Raw genomic sequence first — 25,143 nt, 5'->3', positions numbered from 1 at the left:
GAGGGGTCCAACACCTGTTTAAGTGGGGACTGCTGGTTCCAGGATGAAAGATTGAGTAGGGGTGACTCCCATTCAGACGGTGACACAAGGGGAAAAGAGTGCAATAAAGTTGACCCGGTACAAATAGCAAGTCTTCCTCCTGTCGCCAGAGACGTAAAGGGCGCAAAGAGACTGAACAAGTTGCACGCTTTGAGGATATAAACAAAGGAAAAGTAGGGACTTGTGCTTTTACTCAAGATGTGAGTACTCTTCCAGACACTGAAAAGGTTGGGAAGGAAGATGACGTGTCATTGCCAGTAGTAACCGCTAGGGCTGAGTATGATGTTGTGCTGTAAGAAGCACTGACACAGTGGAATGAGAGTGCTCCACTAGGTGAAGTCAGGACGAAGGAGCCAGCCAAGAAGATAGTATGGCTGACCTCTTCGGTGTCGGGACAAACAGCTAATGGTCAGTCAGTTGGTAGCACTGAAGGAGAAGAGAACCTGGAGAGTGCTGGTTAAGCGAGAATCTACGAAGGTCACGGAGACCTGTAGTAGACCCACGTCTGTGGTGACAAAGGGGTGAGATGGCTGAGGATGGTGAAGCCTCCAGAGAACCTGATGCTGAAGAGCTGGAGAGTGTGGAGTTCTCTTAAGTTCTAGAGAGTAGAAAGGTACCTAAGGGTGACCGGGCAGAGCCTCAAGAGAGTTTGAAGTGTCGAGTATGAAAGCTGCCAACTCCATGCAGCTGGATCAGGTGCTTCACCTGGAGTCCGAGCTCTCGGTAGTCAAAGCTCAGCTCAGAGAGAAGGATGCGCAGGAGCAGAAGCTCCTCCATACCCTCCACTCCACCGAGGAGAAGCTGTGCTCTGCTTGGCAGGAGAATGCAGAAAACGTGTCTCAGCTGGAAATGACCTGCTGGAACAAAGTGCAGGAGTTCCAGGACCTCGCCAAAGAGTTGACTCGGGAGTAGGAAAAAGTGACAGATTTACAAGCCGAAGTAAAGCATTTGAAGGAACAAAAATCTGACAAAAACTCAGCTTTGGAGTCTGGGAGCAAGAACAGTGATTCTTCAGAGAGCCCAGCAGAGACCCTAGAGGCAGTCGAAGGTAATGGATGGAAGACCCAAGAGAAAGCTAAACCTGGTGATAAAGGAACAGATAGAACTCTCAAGCAGCAGAGTGTGGGTGGGCAAGCTGGCCCATCTGAAAATATAATTAAAGAAGTTATGGTGCGACACATGCTGGCCAAAAGAGAACAGGATCATGAAATAAAGATGCTTAAAGAGACAGTAAAAGAGCATGTCGAACGAGAAAGGGTCCTGAGCACAGAGTGGATGAGCTGGAGAAGGAAGTCTCTGAGCTCAGAGGTCACCTGTCAAAGTGTCAAACCGTGAACAAGGCCACATTGGAAGATATGGAGGTGCTCAGAGAAGCATTAGGAGGACTTCTACAAGAGAAGGAGTTGGTGGTCGCAGACTTACAGCGGCAGTGCCAGAGTGGTAATGAGGCAAAGCTGTAAAGGCCCATCTTGGCAAAGGGTCTTGAAGAGGGTAAAGCTCAGGGAGAGTTTGCGCTAAGGGCTGGACAAGACAATCAGCCAGTCATGGCAGATGTCTTGATGGAAATGTCCTAGGCAAAACAGGAGCCGTCCGTCCGTGAAGAGAATAGGACTTTGAAATTCAAGTGAGTTGTTGAGGTACCCGAGGACCTGAGAGAGGCATGTGTCAGGCAGTCTGTGCATGATGAATTCAAGAAGGCTGTGGGGGCGTGTAAGGTGTACTGGCCCCCAGAAGCTAAACAGTTAGTGGTACTGTTAACAAATGGTGTCACAGTGAGGAGAGTAGCTATCCTGAGTGGAGATGTGTGCGTGCAACGTGGATGTTTCGATTGAGGAATGAAGACGCTGCTAGGCGGCTGGAGCATATGAGGAAAGCTCAGAGTCTCCTGCCTATTCCTATGGTGGAAAAAGTCATTGGAAGAAATGGTCGAGCCACGCAAGAGATGGTGGATAAGTCTGGAGTGGTGAGATTAGGAATTCCAGGTGACCATGAAGACCAGAAACCCAGAGAAAAGGGTAAGATTCGATTCTTCGTCTTGGGTACGATGGAGAGTCTCGGAGCTATACTCTGTTGTAGTATCGAATGGTGTATCTAAAGGAGATAGAGCAGTTAAGGCTCGAAAGATTGCTCCTTACAGGACAGCTTTGCCACATTGGTGCATGATGGCTGCCGCCTTCAACCCAAGGTAATGGGAACTGAAGGGGCCCTCCAAATAATGGAATTGCTGACAGCCAAAGACATCTAGAAAGAAGAATCCTTGGAAGTTCAGGAAAACAAGGATGCCAAGAATCTGAAAATGGCAGATCTACTCTCAGGGCAAAGCTGAAGGACCTGGACAATAGCCCCTGAAACATACTAGATGGGTCAGACTCAGACAGTAGGTTCGACTGTAAGTGAGTCTCGTGACTGCACCAACCGTTGGAAGCGGTCATGGAGAGAAAGGTCGGGTGAAGGTCATACTTGAGAAATGTGGTGACTAAAAAGGGTCTGGTGACACAGACAGACTGTGACTCAAGGGCTCAAGGGCTGAAGCTCAAAGCCTACATACGGACCTCTGGGGGCAGGGGAGGCCTAACAAATTGATGACTATGAAACGTAAGGCGACAAAGTCCGACAGTGCATTGTTCACAGACAAGAATTTAGTGACTGATGGACTATGTTTTCGGGACTGAGAAGGCCCTCTCGACAGGTAGGGCATGGTGACATGCGTGACCTGTCTCGAGGCCCCTGGTTTATGGCAAGTGTTCAACCCCACAAGTTTGAACAGAGGGGGGGTATGTGAGACAGGCACTGGTGTTGTGGTGAATGGACGGTATGTGTTGCAGAGGAGAAGGTCCTCTGGGCTCTAAGCCTGTTGCTCTGGGACCTGTACTTCCATGAGACTTATTTAGCTTATAAGGCGTTGGGCTTACAGGGTTAGCCAGAGAGCTGGGCGGATCTGGCTAGTCACACACCTCCAATCAAGGGGTAGGTCTCATACGTTATAATGAGACTGTGGTTTAGTTACATGGTCTCTGTGTTGGAAGGTCCTGCAAGAGGACTGGATTCCTGAATAGCACATGGTGAGGCCATGTACCTGCAGTCTGTGATGGCTAACTGCATTGGGGAAGCTACCGACCTTCGCCCTTCTGAGGGTCTGGAACTGTCAGGTTTGACCTGTTGAGCCAGTCATCGCCCGGGACAGGGATTCCAGTTAGGCAGCTTCCCTGGAAGCCAGGACTGACAAAAAGACAGCGTGTGCAGCTGAGCTCCTGGAAGCTAACCTCAGACAAGGGGGTTGTAAGAATGGCAGGGAGGTATATCTGCTACATGAGCAGACTGGTGTCTTGTTATGTTCATGGATGTAACTAAACGGTCTGTAGTCTATCCGGTTTATGCCGTGTCTAAATAAACCGGATGGTCTGTTTAAGTGAGAAACCATTCCTGTGTGCCTTAATCCTGTTGCCAAGTGAGTGACCCCAAATCATACAGTGAGCATTATCTTATGCCCCCACACAAAATACCCCCCCACACATAGTAACACCCACTCACACTAAATACTCCCCACTCACACTGTAATACCACCCCCCCACACACTTTAAATACCACACACACACACACACACAGTAATATCACCTACCCCCCCAATTATTATTTATTTATATAGCACCATTGATTCCATGGTGCTGTTCATGAGAAGGAGTTACGTCAAAACACAAATATCACTTAGGCTGGGTTCATACGTAGCGGAATTCTCGCGGAAATTACCGCGAGAATTCCGGAATTCCATTCCGCGGGAAAATCGCATTTTAAATTCCCGCGATTTTCCCGCAGAAAAACTAGCATTTTGCAAGCGTATTTAGCTTGCAGAATTGCTAGCGTTTTCCAAGTGATCTGTAGCATCGCTTGGAGAACTGATTGACAGGTTGGTCACACTCGTCAAACATAGTGTTTGACGAGTGTGACCAACTTTTTACTATTGAGGCTGCCTATGCAGTCTCAATAGTAAAAGACAGAATGTAAAAAATAATAATAAAAAAAAAAAATATTGTTATTCTCACCTTCCGATGTCCCGCGCAGCCTTCCCGCCTCTCTCCACGCTCCTGGTCCCAGTAATCATTTGCGACAATTACCGCAATGACGTCCGTTCTCGCGGGAACGCGACGTCTCGCGGTCATTCGCGATGACGTTGTGCGAATGACCGCGAGAACGGACGTCATCGCTCGCAAAGGCTTACTGGGACCGGGAGCGTGGAGAGAGGCGGGAAGGCTGCGTGGGATGTCGGAAGGTGAGAATAACAATATTTTTTATTTTAAATTCTATTTTTTACAGGGATATGGTACCCAAAGCCTGGAGGACAGTCTCCTCTCCTCCGGACCGTGGGTACCATCCGCAAATGTTCTGCTTACTTTTCGCATGGTGTGCACAGCCACATGCGGAAACTAAGCAGAACAATGCATTCTTATGGGTGTGAGATCGCCGCGATTCTGCGAAATTAATGAGCATGCTGCGTTTTTTACCACGAAGCGATTCCGCAGCGGTAAAAACTGCAGCGTTAGGACAGCATTGCGGAATCCCATAGGAATGCATGGGATGCTTATTTTTCACGTTTTCACAGCAAAAACGAGTGGAAAATACCGCCACGGAAACGCGAAAAAACGGTACGTGTGAACGAGGCCTCACAGTAGACAAAGAAACAATGACAGACTGGTACAGAGGGAAGAGGTCCCTGCCTCTTGCCTGATTACATTCTACAGGATTATGGGGAAGGAGACAGAAGGTTGGGGGTTGCAGTAGCTCCGATGGTGTTGATGTGTCAGCGTGGTCATTACAGGTTGTACGCTTTCTTGAAGAGATGGGTTTTCAAGTTCCGCTTGAATGATCCAATTGTGGTGGCTAATCAGATGTGTTGGGGCACACAGTTCCAGAAGATGGGGGATATTCAGGAGAAGTCTTGGAAACGATTGGGTGAGGAGTGAGTAAGCATGGAGGAGAGAAGGAGGTCTTGGGAGGACCGGAGATTACGTGAGGGAAGATATTGGGAGATTAGTTCGGAACAATACAATACAGAGGAGAAAGGTTATGGATGGCTTTGTAGGTCAGTGTTAGTAGTTTGAACAGGATGTGCTGGGAAATTGGGAGCCAGTGAAGGGATTTTCAAAGGGGGGAGCAGGGAAGTAGAGAGGACAGAGATGAATTAGTCTGGCAGCACTTTTAAGGACAGAATGGAGAGGTGCAAGAGGGTTAGAATGTAGGCCATAGAGAAGAATGTTGCAGTAGTCAAGGTGGGAGATGATTAGGGCATGCACAAGCATTTTAGTAGATTGAGGGTTGAGGAAAGAATGGAGTCTGGAAATATTTTTTAGCTAGAGGTGACAGGAGGTGGCGAGAGCTTGGATGTGCAGTTTGAAGGACAGGGCGGAGTCAGGGGTTACTCCGAGGCAGCAGACTCCTGGTACAGGGGAAAGTGTGATGTCACTTATTGTGATAGATAGATCCAATCTTAGGTGTCTTCAGCTCCACTAGCGTGAAGCACTTACCACCATTGTGCCTCAGGGAGTGACATCAGCAGCGTGATCACATGACCTGATCACGCTGCTAGAGTCGCTCTGAAAGATGCGAGTGCAATTGAATACTGGGAGCCGGCATGCTGCAGCCTCTCTGTGTCATCTGTCAACTTGAGGTGCGGGGGCACAGCTTCACAGAGGAAGCCAGCAGCCCTCCGCACTTCAGCCATACACTAGTGTGAAACTAGCCTTAAACAAATACTATTTTATGTACCATTTGAATTTATGACAGCATTAAGTGTTGTTGGGTAGGAGTATTTCAGCATGGCACACCTAGAATTTGCAATCTTTGTTCACTCTGCCTTGCATAGCGCTCCAAATTTGTCAGATTGCAAGGGAATCACTTGTGTACAGCTCTCTTTAGGTCAACCCACAAATTTTCAATTCTATACAAGTCTGGGCTCTAACTGGGCTATTTTCAAAACTTTGGTCTTCTTAAGATCGCTGTTGTGCTACAAAGTGAAATTCCTCTTCATTTTCAACTAACAGGTTTTGATGAAAAATTGACTGATATTTAGAGCTCTCCATAATTCTCTCCAACTCCAGCTGCAAGAAAATAGTCATAAATGCTGCCTCCACCATGCTTCAATGCTGCCTCCACCATGGTTCCCTGTGGGTATAGTGTTCTTTTGGTGATACACATTGTTAACGATATGGTTGGTGCAAAGTTACATCTTGGTCTCATCACACAACACATTTTCCCTCATGATTTTGGCAGACTTGATGTAGGTTTTGGCAATAGATAGCCACGTTTGTGTTTTTTCTTTTTAAGAAAAGGCTTGCGACTTGCCACCCTACCCCACAGGCCATACTTATGAAGAATACATGAGATTGTTGTCACTTGCAGTACACAACCAGTACTTGCCAGAAATTTTTGTAGCTCCTTAAATGCTGCTGTAGACCTCTGATAGTATAGCTCAAAAAACAAAATGCGCATAATATGGCATTACCCAGGCAATTAACATTGTAGATTGTATAGTATTGCTCACCTGGCTACAGGATTACCTGTGGGCACATGGTACAAATTTGTATAGTCTGCTGTTATAGCTATATGTTTTGTATTACATCATATATCCATGGTATATATGATTATCATTTTTTCGTTAGTCTGATGGATTTTAATTATTTCCTAATAAAGGTTTATTTTGAAAGGGTTACAGTTTCTTGTAAGCTGCTAGTCTCTTCTCTTTGATACTATTGTGAGCACTCAGCTCACATACAGTTGAAACCAGAAGTTTACATACAGTTGTGCTCAAAAGTTTTTATATCCCGGCAGAATTTTTACTTTCTTGGCCTTTCTTCAGAGAATATGAATGATAACACCAAAACATTTTCTTCACTCATGGTTAGTGGTTGTGTGAAGCCTTTTATTGTCAAACCAATGTGTTTTCACTTTTTAAATCATAATGACAACCCAAAACATTCAAATGACCCTGATCAAAAGTTTACATACCCCATTTCTTAATACCGTGTGATGAGGGAGCTATTGAGGGAGGGCTAAATTAACCCCTCACGGTTGACCAAGTGATTTCCAAATTAATCCACAGGGCGTTGCTAGCAACTGGGAATGACCAGACGGAGACGTATGCCTCTGTATGGGAGGATCAAGGCAGATCACTAACCCCGTTTATTATGTCACCTTTTTATAGTATTTTGCTTAAATATGCAAAGTACTCAGCTACCAATAGCATTGTCGTGGCACATTTACTTTATAAGCCAATAGTATTGCAAGAAAATCGGAATATGTCCCTAGCTACGTGACGTAGAGAATAGAACAATAGCACAATTCATCAGGGTCTCATATATCATATCTTGTTCGGACTGGGACAGTCTGGTTTCATAACAAGCGCAAACTTTCACCTAACTACAAAATTTAACTCGTAAGCAACAAAATGGCGTCGCAAGCACTAAAATGGAGGTCTGGAGAACAAGATGTCCCGTACAACTGAATACTGTACTTCACAATCCCCCCTAGATAAATTTTGTTAACTAATATGCAGCATCAGAGGTGCTATCCCAAGCCATAAGCTCAAGGGGTACTGGTCTTCACATGGCTGATGCCATGTTATCAGTCATGGCTGTTGCAGCGCACCCATCTCCCCATATGCTACAATTTACAAATAACCATTTTTGATGATGGTGGTGGAGATCTTCTGAAGGTAGCCATGCGCTTTGCTTCAACATCTTCATCAAGTAGCCTTTTGAGATCGGTATAGAGAAGAGCAGGGGCAACGATGCCTTTGGTATCATCGCTAGCTATCCTAGTGCAGAATTTCCTAATACATACAGAAATACACCAAAGAACAAGTTTTAGTATCACATATACAACAAGGCTACAGGCAGCAATATACATCAAGCTTTGTAAAATCCCAGTTATCCAGCCCCCAATTCCCTTAAATCAATTGGCTGGATTGAGAAAGGAGAAGGTGTCAGACCACCAACTGTCATTATTATGATCATTGTCTTTATCATATTGATCTCTGAGCCTTTGAATATCTTCTAACTTTAACTTTAATTTCTACCAATAATAATACAGAAAATGCTGAAAACCAAAACATTTTGCCCCCTTTATTTGCTATTGGCTTGTTGGGTGATGAGGAGGACTTGATAGGGACCGTCATACAAGGGTTCTTGTCCATTCTTTCTGACATGCCTTTTCTCAACTACCAAATCACCAGGCTTCAGATTATGACAGGTGTCAGTTTCTGATGAATCTGGAAGAGAAAAAGAAACTAGAGCATGGGTGTTAGCAAGATTTTTACTAAGCTGAAAAACATACTGTATAATACTGCAAAAATAAGATTTTTCCGATTTAAAGTTAAAGTGTAATGCGTGCTTCAATCTATTGTTGTCACTCTTGCACCATCTATTTGCACATTTATGTCTGTGTGTTACTGGAACCTAGTATGATTTGAAGTCACCTTAAATCCCCTGTGCACAATGTACAGACATTAAATTTTCTTGTCTTTGAGACAAACATTGTGCATGTAGGCAGGTTCACAATGCCACCCAAATGTTGTAAGTACTTTAAATTGGTAGAAGAACAAGATTCCTTTACATATTTGTATGCCAGCTTTTTATAAGTATTCTTCCATTCCTAAATAACGGCGCATTGAATTTAATATTACATGTATAGATATGACTGTTAATATCTTTTATAAAATATACATACAATGGTCATACATTAGCAGTTTATAGCAGAAGATGTTGTGAATTCTCTTGATCGGAGTTCTGAGCCGAAGCTCCCTCTGCTCCCTCTGGTGGTTACTGAGAGTAGTGGAGCTGGCAAGGTGGATGGAAGATCCCCACCTGACGACGATAATTGGAAACCTGGGATTACTAGCTGGGTGCATATAATTGAGCTGGCTGCTCTTTGAGGTTGCTGGTGATTTCCTCCCTGTGCATTTGGAGTTCTTTTGTCCCCTGCCTGATCTGCATTGTTCAGCTAAGTGATTCTTTTGCTAATCCTTTGCATCTAATCTGGTTTTGCCTTTTTTTTGCTTTCTGCTTTGTTGCTAGGATTCAGCGTGCTCCCTGCTGAGGGCAGCGCTGGGCCCTGCTTCATATGTTGCAGCTTGTTCAGTCCCCTGTCATGTTAGTATCTTTTTGCTTTGCTTCCAGTTCATACCAGAGTGCTGATCTAGCGGGGGTGAGGTCATCTGACCTCAGGTTTTTTGTATATCAGAAGTGTTGGACTTTTTTAGGGTTTTGTGCGTGATTGCAGACAGTATCTTTTCTGTCCTGTCCTGTCTAGACAGCTTGGCCCCCCCCCGTTTGCTCAGTCTGTTCTCTGCCTGTGTTTGTGTCTCATCTTGTCTCACCGACAATATATGTTTGGGGGCTGTCTATTCATTTGGGGATCTGCTCCATGGCAGTTTAGATTTCACCTTTCTGTCTTTAGGCTTAGATAGTTCTCCGGCTGTGACAAAGCGTCTAGGGCATCGTAGGAACGCTCCATGGCTACTGCTAGTTATGTGGATAGGATCAGGGGTCTGCAATCCGCTTAGTTACCAACCTCTCTGGTCTTCTGGTGGTTTAGCCTGTTCCTGCCATCCTCCTCAGTGACCCATTCATAACAGAATCACCAGCCTAACCGCAGACTCTAGGGTACTCAAAAGAAGGAAAGAATTGTAACAAAAATTTTTAATATGGAGATGAGCGACTTTGCCTTTTTTAGGGTCAGGTCGGGTTTCATGAAACCCGACTTTCGCAAAAGTCGGGTTGAACGAAATCGGCCGACTATAGGGAAAAGTCGGAGGTCCAACTGAAACACGAAACCCAATGCAAGTCAATGGGGAAGCAAAGTCGGCAGGGAGTGGGAGTGGCTTTAGGACAATTCTTTTTGTGTTTATTCATTTAAGGCAAATTAAATGAAGATAATAATACCAAATAATTTGTGTTTGCAATCATTTTCAGGAAGAAACTGAGTATTATCTGACAGAATTGCAGGGGTGTCAATACTTTTGGCCACAAATGTGTATATATAGGGGAACTGGGTCAACCATACCATATATAAGGGAGAACTGGGGCTATCATACTATATATATATATATACATATATATATATATATACAGTATATATATATCAGAGAACTGGGCCTATCATATTATATATATGGGGTATACTGGGGCCATCATACTATATGTATGGGGTGAACTGGGGCCATCATTCTATATGTGTGGGGGGAACTGGGGCCATCATACTATATATATATGGGGAACTGGGGCCACCATACTTTATATATGGGGGAATTGGGGCCATCTTACTATATTTAGGGGAACTGGGGCATCATACCATACATGGGGGGAACTGGGGCCATCATACTATATATATGGGGGAATTGAGGCCATCTTACTATATATACAGTAACTGGGGCCATCCTACTATATATATGGGGGGAACTGTGACCAACATACTAAGCCACAAAAGGTCATTGCTAAAGAAGGTGGCTTTTCACAGGGTGTTGTATCCAAGCATATTAATGGAAAGTTGAATGGAAGGAAAAAGTGTGGTAGAAAAAGGTGCACAAGCAACTGAGATAACCACAGCCTTGAAAGGATTGTTAAGAAAAGGCCATTTAAAAGTTTGGGGGGAGAGTCACAAGGAGTGGACTGCTGTGGACATACAGACGTATCCAGGATATGGGCTACAAGTGTCTCATTCCTTGTGTCAAGCCACTCATGAACAATAGACAAGACGAGAAGCGCCTTCCCTGGGCCAAGGAGAAAAAGAACTGGACTGTTGCTCAATGGTCCAAGGTGTTGATTTCACATGAAAGTAAATTTTGCATTTCATTTGAAAATCAAGGTCCCAGAGTCTGGAGTAAGAGTGGAGACGCACACAATCCAAGCTGCTTGAGGTCCAGTGTGAAGTTTCCACAATCAGTGATGTTTTGGGGAGCCATGCCGCCAGCTGGTGTAGGTCCACTTCATGCTTCCCTGCGCCGACAAGGTTTTGGAGATGGAAATTTCATTCTCCAGCATAACTTGGCACCTGTCTACACTGCCAAAAGTACCAATACCTGATTTAAAAACAACAGTATCACTGTGCTTGAATGGCCAGCAAACTCGTCTGACCTTGAACCCATAGAGAATCTAAAGGGTATTGTCAAGTGAAAGATGAGAGACACCAGACCCAACAATGCAGATGCAAAAGGAGCCCTGACCAAGTATTGAGCGCATTTAGTGAACATACATTTTAGTAGGCCAACATTTTGGATTTTAAGATAATTTTTCAAGCTGGTGTTATAAAGTATTCTAACTTACTGAGATAATGACTTTTGGGTTTTATTTGGTTGTAAGCCATAATCATCAACATTAACAGAAACAAACACTTGAAATAGATTACTCTGTTTGTAATGACTCTATATAATATGTGTTTCACTGAAATTAATTAACCTTTTGATGATATTCTAATTTTGTGAGAAGCAACTGTATATAGGGGGAACTGGGGCGATCATAATTTATATATGGGGAGAACTGGGGCTATGATACTATATATATGGAGAGAACTGGGGCCATCCTACTAGATATACGGAGGAACTGGGACTATCCTACTATATATATGGGGAACTGGGGCCATCCTACTATATATATGGGGGAACTGGGGCCATCATACTATACATATGGTCGGAACAGGGACTCTATCAATGTGGTAATCTAGATTCTGAAACCATATCTATGCTGTAAACTTGGTTCTGTTCCCGTATCTATATACCAGACCTAGTTGGTTCTGGTCTGATACCTCTGTAGCAAGCTTGATTCTGCTCCCTTATCTCTGTAGTAAGCTCAGTTCTTCCACCATAGCTCTCTAGTAAGCTCAGTTCTGCTCCCATATCTCTCTAGTAAGCTTGGTTCTGCTCCCATTATCTCTCTAGTAAGCTTGGTTCTCGTACTCTATCGATTTAGTAATCTAGATTCAGGCACCATGTATATGCTGTATGCTTGGTTCTGTTCCCGTATCTATGTAGTAGACCTAGTAAGCTCCGTTCTGCTCCCTTTTCTCTGTAGTAAGCTTGGCTCTGCTCCCTTATCTCTGTTGTAAGTGTGGCACCACAGGAGTCCGGTTGCCACAATGGCATTGCCTTCCTCACAGGGGATAATGTCAAATATGAAAACGTTGTAGCACTACTAGAAGGTGGTGGTGCACAAGTAGGATCCCAATCCATATACTAGTGTAGAAGAACTTGGCACACACTTAGATGATTGCAAGTGAAAAAGGGGGTATTTAATAAGATACAGTACATACAGTAAACGTTTCGGTCACAAACGACCTTCGTCAACGTACTGAAAGTAAAGATAACAAAGGGTTTTTTTTTAAATAAAATTTAAACAAAGTATATACAATATAAATAATCTTGGGTACAAATATGCAGAAATTGACAATGTGCCGTGTACCAATAACAATTATAGCAGAAAAGCATAAAATGAGAATTTGTTGGTAAACATAGATACCCTAGAAGACTCAAAATTATATATATACGCACGTACCTATATAGTGTACTGACTGCACTTGTATACAGGGCAACCTGTTCTATAAAGAGAAAATATTATATTCTAGATGTTCAATGTGAGTGCCTATATCTGAGTCACCTTGTGCCCCTAATGTCAAACGGTGCTACATACCATAAGGGAAAGATGCTAGAAGCATAAATAAGTCTCCTTGTAAAAGAGCCTGAAAAATAAGAGGTATTGCAGTGAGCTATTTGCGCCATACTGCCAGTCAAAAGTGTATGTCAGCAACAAAGTCACCTTACCGTTGGTGATAACGTGGTACGGTACTAGACGCGGTTTCCACCGCTTGTCCCCAGTGGTGTGAAGAGTGCGCACAGACCGTGTTATATACACGGTAATAATCGCCGCTAACCGGAAGTACTAAGGCAAAAGTGCCTTGGCGTGCGGTCCAGCGATGCTGTTCAGTGTGTACCACAGACAGGAAAGACGTAGGCAATGGGCGTGTGCAATATCTATCAATCATGGATTACCGACTCAGGCTCTGGTATACTTAGCGTGCTGTTATATCAGGTTGTGATTTAGTGCAACGGTACAAGTGCTCTCGAATTGTGCTGATCGAGTGGAAGGGTGAACATTGTGATTCCTAGGAAAGAGTTCAATTCCGAGGATTCTGTAATAAAGATTAATGACATTAGTGATATATATTATATCTATGTCACAAACATATTGCATACATAGGATAAAAATCACAATAGACAGCCAATTCACGGAACTCATATCTATGATGATAGAAAGGATTGCACATCATACTCCCTGTTTAACCCCTTGGGTGCTAATGTATTCAGCTCGTGAATCCAGAACGCCTCTCTTTTTTTAAGTAGCAAAATGCGATTACCTCCCCTGCGTGGTGTGTGAACCTGCTCTATTATTTGAAATTTTAGCTGAGCAATATTATGGCCTGTTGTGATAAAATGAAATGGAATGGGGAGAAGTAAGTTTTTACACCTGATTGTGGATTTGTGTTTGGAAATCCGGTCTTTGATAGGCTGTGTGGTTTCTCCTACGTAAAGTAGTCCACAGGGACATTTGATCAAATATACTACAAAAGATGTGTTGCAGGTATAAAAACCCTTGATGTCATATCTTTTGCCAGTGTAAGGATGAAGGAATTGGTTGCCTTTAAGTACATTGTTGCACTGTGTGCATTGTAGGCAAGGAAAGGTACCAAATTTAGGATTCATAAGGAATCGCTGTTTTTTGGGGGGTTGTGATGAGCCAATATCAGCTCTTATTAAATGGTCACGTATATTGCGTGGGCGTCTGAAGCAGGGTAGAAAGGGTTCTTTGAATTCCTTGATGTTCGGATGTGCCGTGCTGAGAAGATGCCAATGTTTACGTATGCTAGTGTGGAGGCGGTATGCCAAAGGGTGATAATCGTGAACAAAGGGGATACGATGGTTTGTATTTGATTTCAGTGAGGTGGTAAGAGGTACCATGGATTTTTTGGGGTATCCCCTTTCAACAAATTTTTGGCGCATCTCCTCCAGGCGTTGTTCCCGAGTTTGTTGATTGGACACTATTCTTTCAACCCTTTTCATTTGAGATTTGGGTATGGCGTCTTTCATTTTAGTGGGATGGAAGCTCTCGTAATGGAGCAGGCTATTCCGATCAGTTGGATTGACATAGATGTCGGTTGTAAGGCTGCCAGTTTCATCCTTGATGACAAGGGTATCCAAGAAATTGATCTCTCGGTAACTATAAGACATCGTAAAATCTAAACCAGGCCAGGAGGAACGTAGGCGAGAAAAGAAACAGTTTAATGTGTCTAAATTACCCCCCCAAATACAAAATATGTCATCGATGTATCTTTTCCACATTACAGCATGTGTGCAGAAAAGGTCATCCATATAAATTATGTCTTCCTCGTAATGTGCCACGTAACAGTTGGCATACGGGGGCGCTGTATTGGAGCCCATAGCTGTACCTTTGATTTGTAGATAAAAAGTGTCCTCGAATAAAAAATAATTTTTTGTAAGGAGGACAGAAAGTAAATCACAGCATAGGTTCACCTGTTCTGGATAGAAATGTGACAATTCCAATAGTCTACGTACTGACCTTAGACCTTCCGTGTGTGGTATTGACGTGTAAAGGTCTTTGATATCAAATGTGACCAATAAGGCTTCATTAGGTATCTGACCTAGATTATGTATTTGGTCAAGAAATGCTCCCGTATCTAGTATAAAGGAAGTTGTACGTCTTATAAGGGGGGTTAGGATTTTTTTGAAGTATTTTGAAACAGGCGAAAAAATAGAGTCTGTGGAGGCCACAATGGGTCTACCAGGAGGGTTATCCAGGCTTTTATGTATTTTGGGTAGTACATAAAATACTGGGGTAATGGGATAATCTTTTGTGAGATATTGACAAGTTTTTTTTGTCTAAAATTCCTCTATTGGTATATTTCAGGAATATTTCCTGTAAGAGGTTTTTTATCTCATGAATAGGATCCCCTCTTAACGGTTGGTATGTAGATTTATCCCCCAATTGACGGTATATCTCTTCTAAATACATTGATTTGTCAAGGACTACGACTGCTCCCCCTTTGTCCGCGGGTTTGATGATTATGTCCTTGTTATCTTGTAAATTGCCTAAAGCTTGTTGATCCAAACGTGACATGTTCCTGGGAAAAAAAGATTTACTCAAGGGTGGATAAAAAAGTGCCACAAGATAAGAGTAGAATGTGCAGCATGAATGATGATACAATGATGATACAATGATAAAGTAATAAAAAATAATAATAATAATAACAAATGGCAAAATTTTTTGTGAAAAAAATGCCTTTATTAAAATATATTGGCACAACAATTAAGTGCATTAAAATTATATATATATATAATCATAAAAAAGAAAAAATAATAATAATAAAATATAAAACCACATATGCGGTATACTTATGTATATTGGAAAACCCGTTCCATAACAAGAAAGGCTTAATTAATAATACAGGTAAAAAAGTGCATAATTATAGTGACAAAGAAAAATAAATATACATTAATAGATGTGCCAAAAGTGCAGCTGTGCAAATAAGTAAAAAACGCCCTAAGGCGTGTGCTATTAAACCAAAAAAATACCTGTAAGCCAATGACCGCAATGTGGATAATATAATGACGCGCCCCGACGCGCGTTTCGGAAATAAAATCTCCTTCGTCAGGGGGATAGTATCTATCTATTAATGTATATTTATTTTTCTGTGTCACTATAATTATGCACTTTTTTACCTGTATTATTAATTAAGCCTTTCTTGTTATGGAACGGGTTTTCCAATATACATAAGTATACCGCATATGTGGTTTTATATTTTATTATTATTATTTTTTCTTTTTTATGATTATATATATATATAATTTTAATGCACTTAATTGTTGTGCCAATATATTTTAATAAAGGCATTTTTTTCACAAAAAATTTTGCCATTTGTTATTATTATTATTTTTATTACTTTATCATTGTATCATCATTGTATCATCATTCATGCTGCACATTCTACTCTTATCTTGTGGCACTTTTTTTATCCACCCTTGAGTAAATCTTTTTATACACACCGGATGGTCTGCCATCCTTTTCTTGGGAGATTGGTTCAATCACACTTTTTTATATATTTATATTTATATTAATGTGATTATTACACTTTATATTAGTATTTTGTGTGCTTGTATTTTTTCTCCTTGTCTATTCTCATGTTCCTGGGAAAGTAAACCTTACCCCTATTGATGTCATCCCTCAGTCCCTCAAATGTACTGTTAATAAAAGAGATGAACGTCTCTAACGCGTGGGAACCTAGTGGGGGCCTGTAATTGCTTTTATTTCTGAGGCCTAGACTATCTGAAGAAATAACCATGTCAGATGTAATGGTATCAGGACAAATACTTTTGTCCTCATCAGAAAATTGCAATTTTAGTCTAAGCAGTCTATAAAACCTTTGTAGGTCCATGTCAAGGTTGAAAGTGTTGAATTTATAACTAGGGCAAAAGGAGAGGCCCTTTTGTAGTAGCCGATGTTCCGCTATGCTAAGGCTTTTGGACGACAGATTAATTACAAGCGGGTTATTACCTGGGAGCGAGTCACTCGATTGTAGTCCATGTTTACAAGGAGACTTATTTATGCTTCTAGCATCTTTCCCTTATGGTATGTAGCACCGTTTGACATTAGGGGCACAAGGTGACTCAGATATAGGCACTCACATTGAACATCTAGAATATAATATTTTCTCTTTATAGAACAGGTTGCCCTGTATACAAGTGCAGTCAGTACACTATATAGGTACGTGCGTATATATATAATTTTGAGTCTTCTAGGGTATCTATGTTTACCAACAAATTCTCATTTTATGCTTTTCTGCTATAATTGTTATTGGTACACGGCACATTGTCAATTTCTGCATATTTGTACCCAAGATTATTTATATTGTATATACTTTGTTTAAATTTTATTTAAAAAAAAACCCTTTGTTATCTTTACTTTCAGTACGTTGACGAAGGTCGTTTGTGACCGAAACGTTTACTGTATGTACTGTATCTTATTAAATACCCCCTTTTTCACTTGCAATCATCTAAGTTATTCACTGTCCTATTAAGGGAATAGAAGAATCCAGGATATCTATAAACAGAAAGATAGTGAGGAAACACTTAGCTAACCTAAATGTATTCAAGTCTCCAGGTCCAGATGAATTACACCCCAGAGTACTGAAGGAGATAGCAGAAGAAATTTTTGAACCCCTCTCCATAATCTTTGAAAATTCTTGGAGAACAGGAGAAGTGCCAGAAGACTGGAGAAGAGCAAATGTTGTTCCTATCTTCAAAAAGGGGAAGAAGGTGGACCCAGGCAACTATAGGCCGGTGAGTCTGACTTCTATACCAGGAAAGATCTTTGAACAAATTATTAAACAACATGTATGTCAATACCTGGATAAGAATGAAGTGATTAAACAGAGTCAGCATGGGTTTGTAACTAATAAGTCATGTCAGACTAATTTAATTTCCTTCTATGATGGTATTACTGATTGGGTGGATCAAGGAAATGCTGTAGATATAGTATATCTTGACTTCAGCAAAGCATTTGACAAAGTCTCTCATACAATCCTTATTGAAAAAATGACTAAGTATGGAATGGACAAGGCAACTGTTAGGTGGATTCATAACTGGCTTAGTGATCGGACCCAAAGAGTGGTCGTAAATGGCTGCACATCCAGTTGGAAGAATGTCTCAAGTGGGGTACCACAGGGCTCTGTCCTGGGCCCTGTATTGTTCAACATCTTTATCAACGATTTAGATGAAGGAATTGAGGGTAAACTGATTAAATTTGCTGATGACACAAAGCTAGGAGGGATAGCTAATACTAGAGAAGAGAGAGAGAGGATTCAAAAAGATTTAAATAAACTGGAGAAGTGGGCAGCAACTAACAGAATGGTTTTTAACAGGGAGAAATGCAAAGTACTACATCTGGGCAATAAAAATGAAAAAAGCATATATAGAATGGGAGGAATAGGGCTAAGTGACAGCACATGTGAAAAAGACTTGGGTATACTAATAGATCACAGACTGAATATGAGTCAACAGTGTGATGCAGCAGCAAAAAAGGCAAATGCAATTCTAGGATGTATTAACAGAAGCATACAGTCTAGATCACGTGAAGTAATTATTTCCCTCTACTCCTCTTTGGTCAGACCTCATCTGGAATATTGTGTCCAATTTTGGGCACCACATTTTAAAAAAGACATCAACAAACTGGAGCAAGTTCAGAAAAGAGCGACCAGAATGGTGACCGGTCTGCAAACCCTGTCTTATGAGGAAAGGTTGCAGGATTTGGGAATGTTTAGTTTGCAAAAGAGAAGACTGAGAGGAGACTTAATAGCTGTCTACAAATATCTAAAGGGCTGTCACATTGTAGAAGGATCAACTTTATTCTCATTTGCACAAGGAAAGACTAGAAGCAATGGGATGAAGCTGAATGGGAGGAGACACAGATTAGATATTAGAAAAAACTTTTTGACAGTTAGAGTGATCAATGAGTGGAACAGGCTGCCACGAGAAGTGGTGAGTTCTCCTTCAATGGAAGTCTTCAAACAGAGGCTGGACAGACATCTAACTGGGATGATTTAGCGAATCCTGCTTTGAGCAGGGGGTTGGACCAGATGGCCCAGGAGGCCCCTTCCAACTCTACGATTCTATGATTCTAAGTGTGTGCCAAGTTCTTCTACACTAGGGGATAATGTCAGGCCTGAAGCAAGGAGGGATCCCCTGGCCAGGTATACACAGCATGCAACACAGATCCTGCTCTAGGCCAGCAGGGGGAACTCTGAACCTGACTTGAGGGGAGCTGCTCTCTCTGGTCAGGAGGAGGAAGTTAGTTAGAGTTTCAGTCAGTCAGTGCTGGGAACTGGACGAGTGAGAAGCTTGTCCCCAGACTAGAGTGCATTCTGAGTCAGAAAGGAAGATAAAAGTATAGGGAAGCTTGGGAAGAGGAGTTGTGACCACGCTCATCCCCGAGCTCAGTTCTAGAACTGGACACCAGAGTCTGTGGCTGCAGAGCACTACAGTCTCATCAGCTAAATCCGGAGGACAGATTGCCGGTCTTCTGGCCCCTATCACACACCTGAAGGCACAGTAGCAGGATAGAGCCCGGAGATGCCACGAGGAGCGACTCCTGTGAAAAGCTCAAGCTGCCTGTCATGCGGGTAACGTTTTCTAAAAGACAGTGAGAGGAACAGAGGACTGAGCAGAGCTTTAGGCAGCAAGGACCTCAAATAGAGCAGTGCAGTAAGGAGGCCTCCAAGCCACCTGGCTGAGTGGATCCTAAGTTGCTTCGGGCTGCCTGGACCTTCATTGACACCTGTAACCAGTGCTCCCATCGGCACCTCTATAAATTCAGTAAAGGTAAAGGAAATACAACCCTGATGTGTCCTCAGATTTGTTTGCTATACCATCTGCCCTGCACTACAACCACCATCATCTCATCACTTACACATACAATTACCCTGGGGCCTAGCTCTACCTGTGGAGAGCTGTAACAACTCTGCTGCATTACCATCAGCCCCAGCGGACTCTGAAGCAGGGTCGGCTAACACCTTATTTGCCGAATACCACAGGTAGCATCATGAACTAATTTCCTTTTAAATCATCCACTATAAACTTTATTGAACATTTTCATTGGATGCCCAGGGCCACGGACCGGGTCACCACTATCGTGACACTTCCCCTTTAAGAACTGCCTGGTACTGAGTTCCCCACGGCCCTGGTGGGCGCTCCATAAGCTCAGTTCTGGACTGATATCTCTGTAGTAAGCTGGGTTCTGGTCTGATATCACTATAGCAAGCTCGGTTCTGCTCCATTATCTCTGTAGTAAGCTTGGTTCTTCCCCCAAATCTCTCTAGCAAGCTTAGTTCTGCTCCCATATCTCGGTAATAAGCTCAGGTCTGCTTCCATATGTCTGTAGTAAGCTCGGTTCTGCTCCCATATCTCTGCAGTAAGTCGGTTCTGCTCCCATAGCTCTGTAGTAAGCTCGGCTCTGCTCCCATAGCTCTGTAGTAAGCTTGTTTCTGCTCCCACAGATCCTTTGTAAGGTTGGTTATGTTCCCATATCACTCTAGTAAGCTTGGTTCTGCTCCCATATCTCTCTAGTAAGCTCGGTTCTGCTTCCATATCTCTGTAGTAAGCTCAGTTCTGCTTCCATAGCTGTTTTGTAAACTTGGTTCTGTTCTCATAGCTCTGTAGTAATCTCGGTTCTGCTTCCATAGCTCTGTTGCAAGCTTGGTTCTGCTCCCTTATTTTTGTAGTAAGCTTGATTCTGCTCCCATAGAGCTGTAGTAAGCTTGGTGCTGTTCCCATATCACTCTAGTAAGCTCGGTTCTGCTCCCATATCTCTCTAATAAGCTCTGTTCTGCGCCCATAGCTCTGTAGTAAGCTCGGTCCCACTCCTATATCTCTGTAGTAAGCTCGGTTCTGCTCCCATAGCTCTGTAGTAAGTTCGGTACTGCTCCCATAGCTCTGTAGTAAGCTCGGTTCTGCTCCCATATCTCTCTATTAAGCTTGGTCCTGCTCCCATAGCTCTGTAATAAGCTCAGTTCTGCTCCTGTGGCGCCCCTGAGGCTCAGTCGCCACAGAGGTACTGCACCTTCTCCTAAGGTGTGGTGTCCACCATACAGGTAAGTTGGAGGCTCTTGACCACGCTCCAACACTTGCACCCCACACAATAGAGTAGTTCAGCACAACCACATTGCGGCTCTTTGCTTAGAGAGAGGCAGAGCACCTTTGGTGGTTCCCTGCTTGGAACACTAGACGTGCTGGGAGGTGGGTGGAATTCAGAATATATATATGAGTGAGATGGTTTAGAATGACAAGTCAGTCTGACAGGAGGTCAGTGAGGAAGGAAGCCACTCGGGAGGAGTGGGGATCCCTGGAAGAAGGGATGGAGGAAGAAGTGCTGCAGCTGCCTCAGTGACCTGAGCCAGCTGGCACGGGAAAGGAAAGGAAAGAAGGAGAAGGACGTTGACCTGAAGCCTGAGCTTCCATAGAAGGGAAAGGGCAAGCACGGAATGTAGGAGTAAAAGGGAACACAGAGGACATGGGTTAGAGGAAGAATCCTGCCTAGAAGTTCTAAGCGCAAGGCCGGGGCCCGGTCCCCGAGGTTGTACGAACGCTAATGGTTCTGCAGCAGACACCGGTGGAGTAGTGGGCTGTAAATGCTCTACTCCCATCTAATACTTGAGGGCACAACAGCAATATGGATAGAGAGTCGGGACTTAGGAGTAGAGAGTCCCCGAAGCAGGCTACAGCTGTCTGCCGTGCAAGTAGAGTTCTTGGGAACATCTGTCAGGAGGAACTCCAGTGTAACACGGTACTGGAGATCTTCACACTTAAAGGCGCTATAGAGGAGACGTTCAGGAAAGGCACATCTTGCCTGGAGGTTGACTGAGTGCCTGACCCGGAGGACACGGCACAGAAGCAGGCACTAAAGACTGTGAGTAAAGCTTTGGAACTACATGCCCTGGTGTCCTCTATTCCTTCCTGCGTCCGTCTGCCTGACACTGCTACATCCCCTGCGCCAGACACTACATCACCTAAGTGTCTCCACATCTACACTGCTCTGGGACAACAGCCCTGCCTGTGGAGGGCTATACCATCATTGCTGCACCACACCTTCTGTCCTGGAGGATCTGCATGCAGCGTCGGCTTAACACCTCCCTTGCCGAACACCACAGGTGGCGTCACAAACTATTCATCTAACTACATTTCATTATTCACATCTTCCTATTTCTTGGGCGCCCAGGGCCACGGTCCGGGTTACCGCTGCTATGACATGTCCCACTGACACTGGCCCGGTACCGAGTACCCCACAGCCCTGGGAGGGCAACCCAACTTGGCGTCACCAACAGGATGACGAGACCCGATGCCATCGGGTTCTGTGCGGCCGGGATTTGTTGGACTTAAATCTTGTGACAATGTGCAGAAGACCCAGTTTGATAGACTGTGAAATGAACATTAAAAATGGCCGTTGGCGTGGAGAAGAAGGGCGTGAAGAGATGGGAGGTCCTAGGAAAAGACCGCGAAGAGTCTTGGGCCTCCCCTGCCTGAATTACTATGTAACAGCAACATGGCCCCCCCCTGAGGGGTTCGTATACTGGCTTGGTATGGAGGCGCTGGAAGAAGACACTGCCCCTGGAAGGAGGGGCAGAAGCCAGTGGCAGGAAAGGGGCCAAGAGAGGAGGGAGAAGAACGCCAGAACGCCATGATGAAAAGAGAAGAGAAGACAGAAAAACGGGGGGAGGAGAAGTCACTTACCTCCAGGCCGCCCCTGCGAAGGCTGCGACCGCTGATACATCCTCTGCAGCGGCTGCCACCACCTTACAACCGATATTGCCATTGGGTGAGTCCCGTCCAGAGGAGATATATGAGGGCTCTGGAGCAGAACGGAGGGCAGGAACCGCGTCTCCGTCTGGACCGGGCGCTGTTGCACCGGCCTCCACCGATGATCCCGGCCGAGGCCGACCTTGCCCCTGCCCGGATTCAACTGCGGCCCATCCCATCATCAACTCCGAGAGTTGCGGCTGCCACTGTCCACTACCCTTTGCTGGGACCGGAACCTCGCCTGGAGGCACAAGGTACGATCACCGCCCCAGACCTGACCTTAGTCTTGAGAACGGAACCCACAGATAGGAATGGCCCAATTGACCTTCGCCGGCAGCCTCAGGCTGCAGTGCTGCCAACCGAGGTCCCGATGGACACCGAAGAGTCGGACCCCGAGGAACCAGTGACAACGCCGGCTGAGTCTCCAACGGCAGCAGAAGAGCCATCCCTGCCTGAATTACTATGTGACCGATGCATGGCCCACCGCCCCGAGGGGTTCGTATACTGGCTTGGTACGGAGGCGCTGGAAGAAGATGCCGCCCCCAGAAGGAGGGGCAGAGGAAGCCTGTGGCGAGCAGAAGGGCGGAGCAAGGAGAACGCCAGAACGCCATCATGAAAGCAGATGAGAAGACAGAAGAACAGGGAGGGGAGAGTCACTCGCCCCTAGGCCGCCTACGCGGAGGTTGCGTCGGCTGATTCATCCTCAGCTGCGTCCGCCACCGCCTCACAACAGATATTGTCATTGGGGGAGCCCTGTCCGGAGGAGATACATGAGGGCTCTGGAACAGAATGGAGGACCGGGACCGTGTCTCTGCCTGGATCGGCCGCGTTGGCACCGGCCTCTGCCGTCAACCCCAGCTGAGACCGACCTGGTCCCGGCACGGATCCAACTGCGGCCTACTCCACCAGTCACTCCGGGAGTTGCCGCTGCTGCCATCTACCACCAGGAACCGGAGCCAGAACCGCGGCTGGAAACGCCAGGTATGATCGTTACCCCCGGTCTGACCCTGGTTTTGGGAGCGGAACCCACAGATAGGAACGGGCCCACTGACCTTCGCCGACGATCCCCGGCTGCAGTGCCTATGGGGGAGATGATCAAGTTGTTCCTGGATGGCGGCCTCGGGCTGCGGCACCATCTCCTGAACTTCCTATGGAACTGGAGGGACCCATATCCCCGCAGACAGTAGAAATCTCCATGGCCCTTTCCCTGGGCCCCACCAGTCCCTATCCCTCTGTATGGGAGATTGAGTATATGCGGCTAGCAAGTAGTCAACGGGACGAAGATACCACCTCTGAGAACAGTTCCAGTTCAGCTACCAGAACTCCAGGAGGGGACCACAATTGAAATAATTTACTAAATCTTGTTACCCAGGAGGGTTTGTTGCACCAGTTGTGCCTTTGCCTTTTTGTTCATCATGTTGCCCAGTTTTGATTGGCGGCGTTGTTTTTGAAATAGAACTGTGGAGATCATAGACGCTGATTAATCCAAAAACTTTTATTGTAAATAGTTGCACCTCTTTAGGTGCCCTTTCTTGGTTTTACATATAAAAACACTTTGCGAAGATAATGTTTTTGCATGGACACTTTTCGAAGAATGATGTCTACCTCAAGGGACACTGCAAGAAAGCCCAGCTGGGAGCAATGTTCAGCACTTTGTGTCACGCTGCTGCTGCCGCAGCCCCCCGCCGATGCCTTCTCTTCTGCCGCAGTCTGCCCACTCTCTGGCGGCCTCCACGCCGCGGTCCCGGCTGCTTCGGCCTTCTCCGCGCTCCTCCTTTCCCTGTCTCTCGTTCCCGGCGCCCGCTCCTGCCCGGTCTCCTGTGTCCCGTCGGGCGCGCGCCCCGGTCCAGCTTCCTGTTCCTCGGCGGGCGCGCCCGCACACTGTGGTAAGGAGCACGCACGCTCTCTACCCCTCCTGAGGCCGCACGCTCCCCTCACCTTGCGCTGGGAGGGGTCATGACCCGGAAGTCCCTGCCACGACTCCCTATATCAGGCCGCCTCTTCCTGCTGGCGGTGCCTGATTATCACTTGTGCCCTGCAAAGTGATTTGGCCCTTGTCTCTGTGTGCACTCCCGCTGCCTCCCTGCCTGTAGCTCACCCGTCTTCTCCACTGTCCTCTCTCCTAGGATCTGGAAGTCTGAGCTCGTGCTCCGGTCTGTCCTGGTCCCCTGGCTGAGTTCTCCAGTTCGTGCCTGGTTCCCTCCGTCTCGCCTGTGTTCCTGACCTGTCCGCCATCTGTATTCCTGTTTCTGGGGAGGTCCACCGCCAGCATCTCCAGCCCCTTGCCAGCTCTCATGTATTCTCTCTGGGTACCAGCTGCCGTGGTGATAGTTACCCGCGGGCCTGCCCCAAACACTCCCTGTATAGGGGGTGGTCCACCTGGCCTGCTCGCCCGTGGGAGGTTCGTTGCCACGGTCCAGCGGGTCCACTCCAGGAGATCTACCTAAGTCTCAAATCACAGAGTAATCAGGCCATGGATCCCGCTGGTACCCCGACCCCGACCCAGAAGGAACTTTTGCTCCTCCGAGAAAATCAGGCAAGTATCATGTCATTCCTCAAATCTATGGAGTCCCGTCTTTCCTCTTTGCAAACCTCCGATCCAGGGACTGCCTCTCAGATCTCCAGCCTCCAGCAGGAGCTTGCCCAGCAGCACGACAACCAAGCCCACATTCTGAATTACATGGCCTCGGTGGATACACGCCTAC

Source organism: Dendrobates tinctorius, unplaced genomic scaffold (assembly GCF_039654945.1).
Source record: "Dendrobates tinctorius isolate UK_male_01 unplaced genomic scaffold, ASM3965494v1 ptg000043l, whole genome shotgun sequence".
Classification (NCBI taxonomy): Eukaryota; Metazoa; Chordata; class Amphibia; order Anura; family Dendrobatidae; genus Dendrobates; species Dendrobates tinctorius.
Note: the sequence above shows the minus strand (reverse complement) of the source record.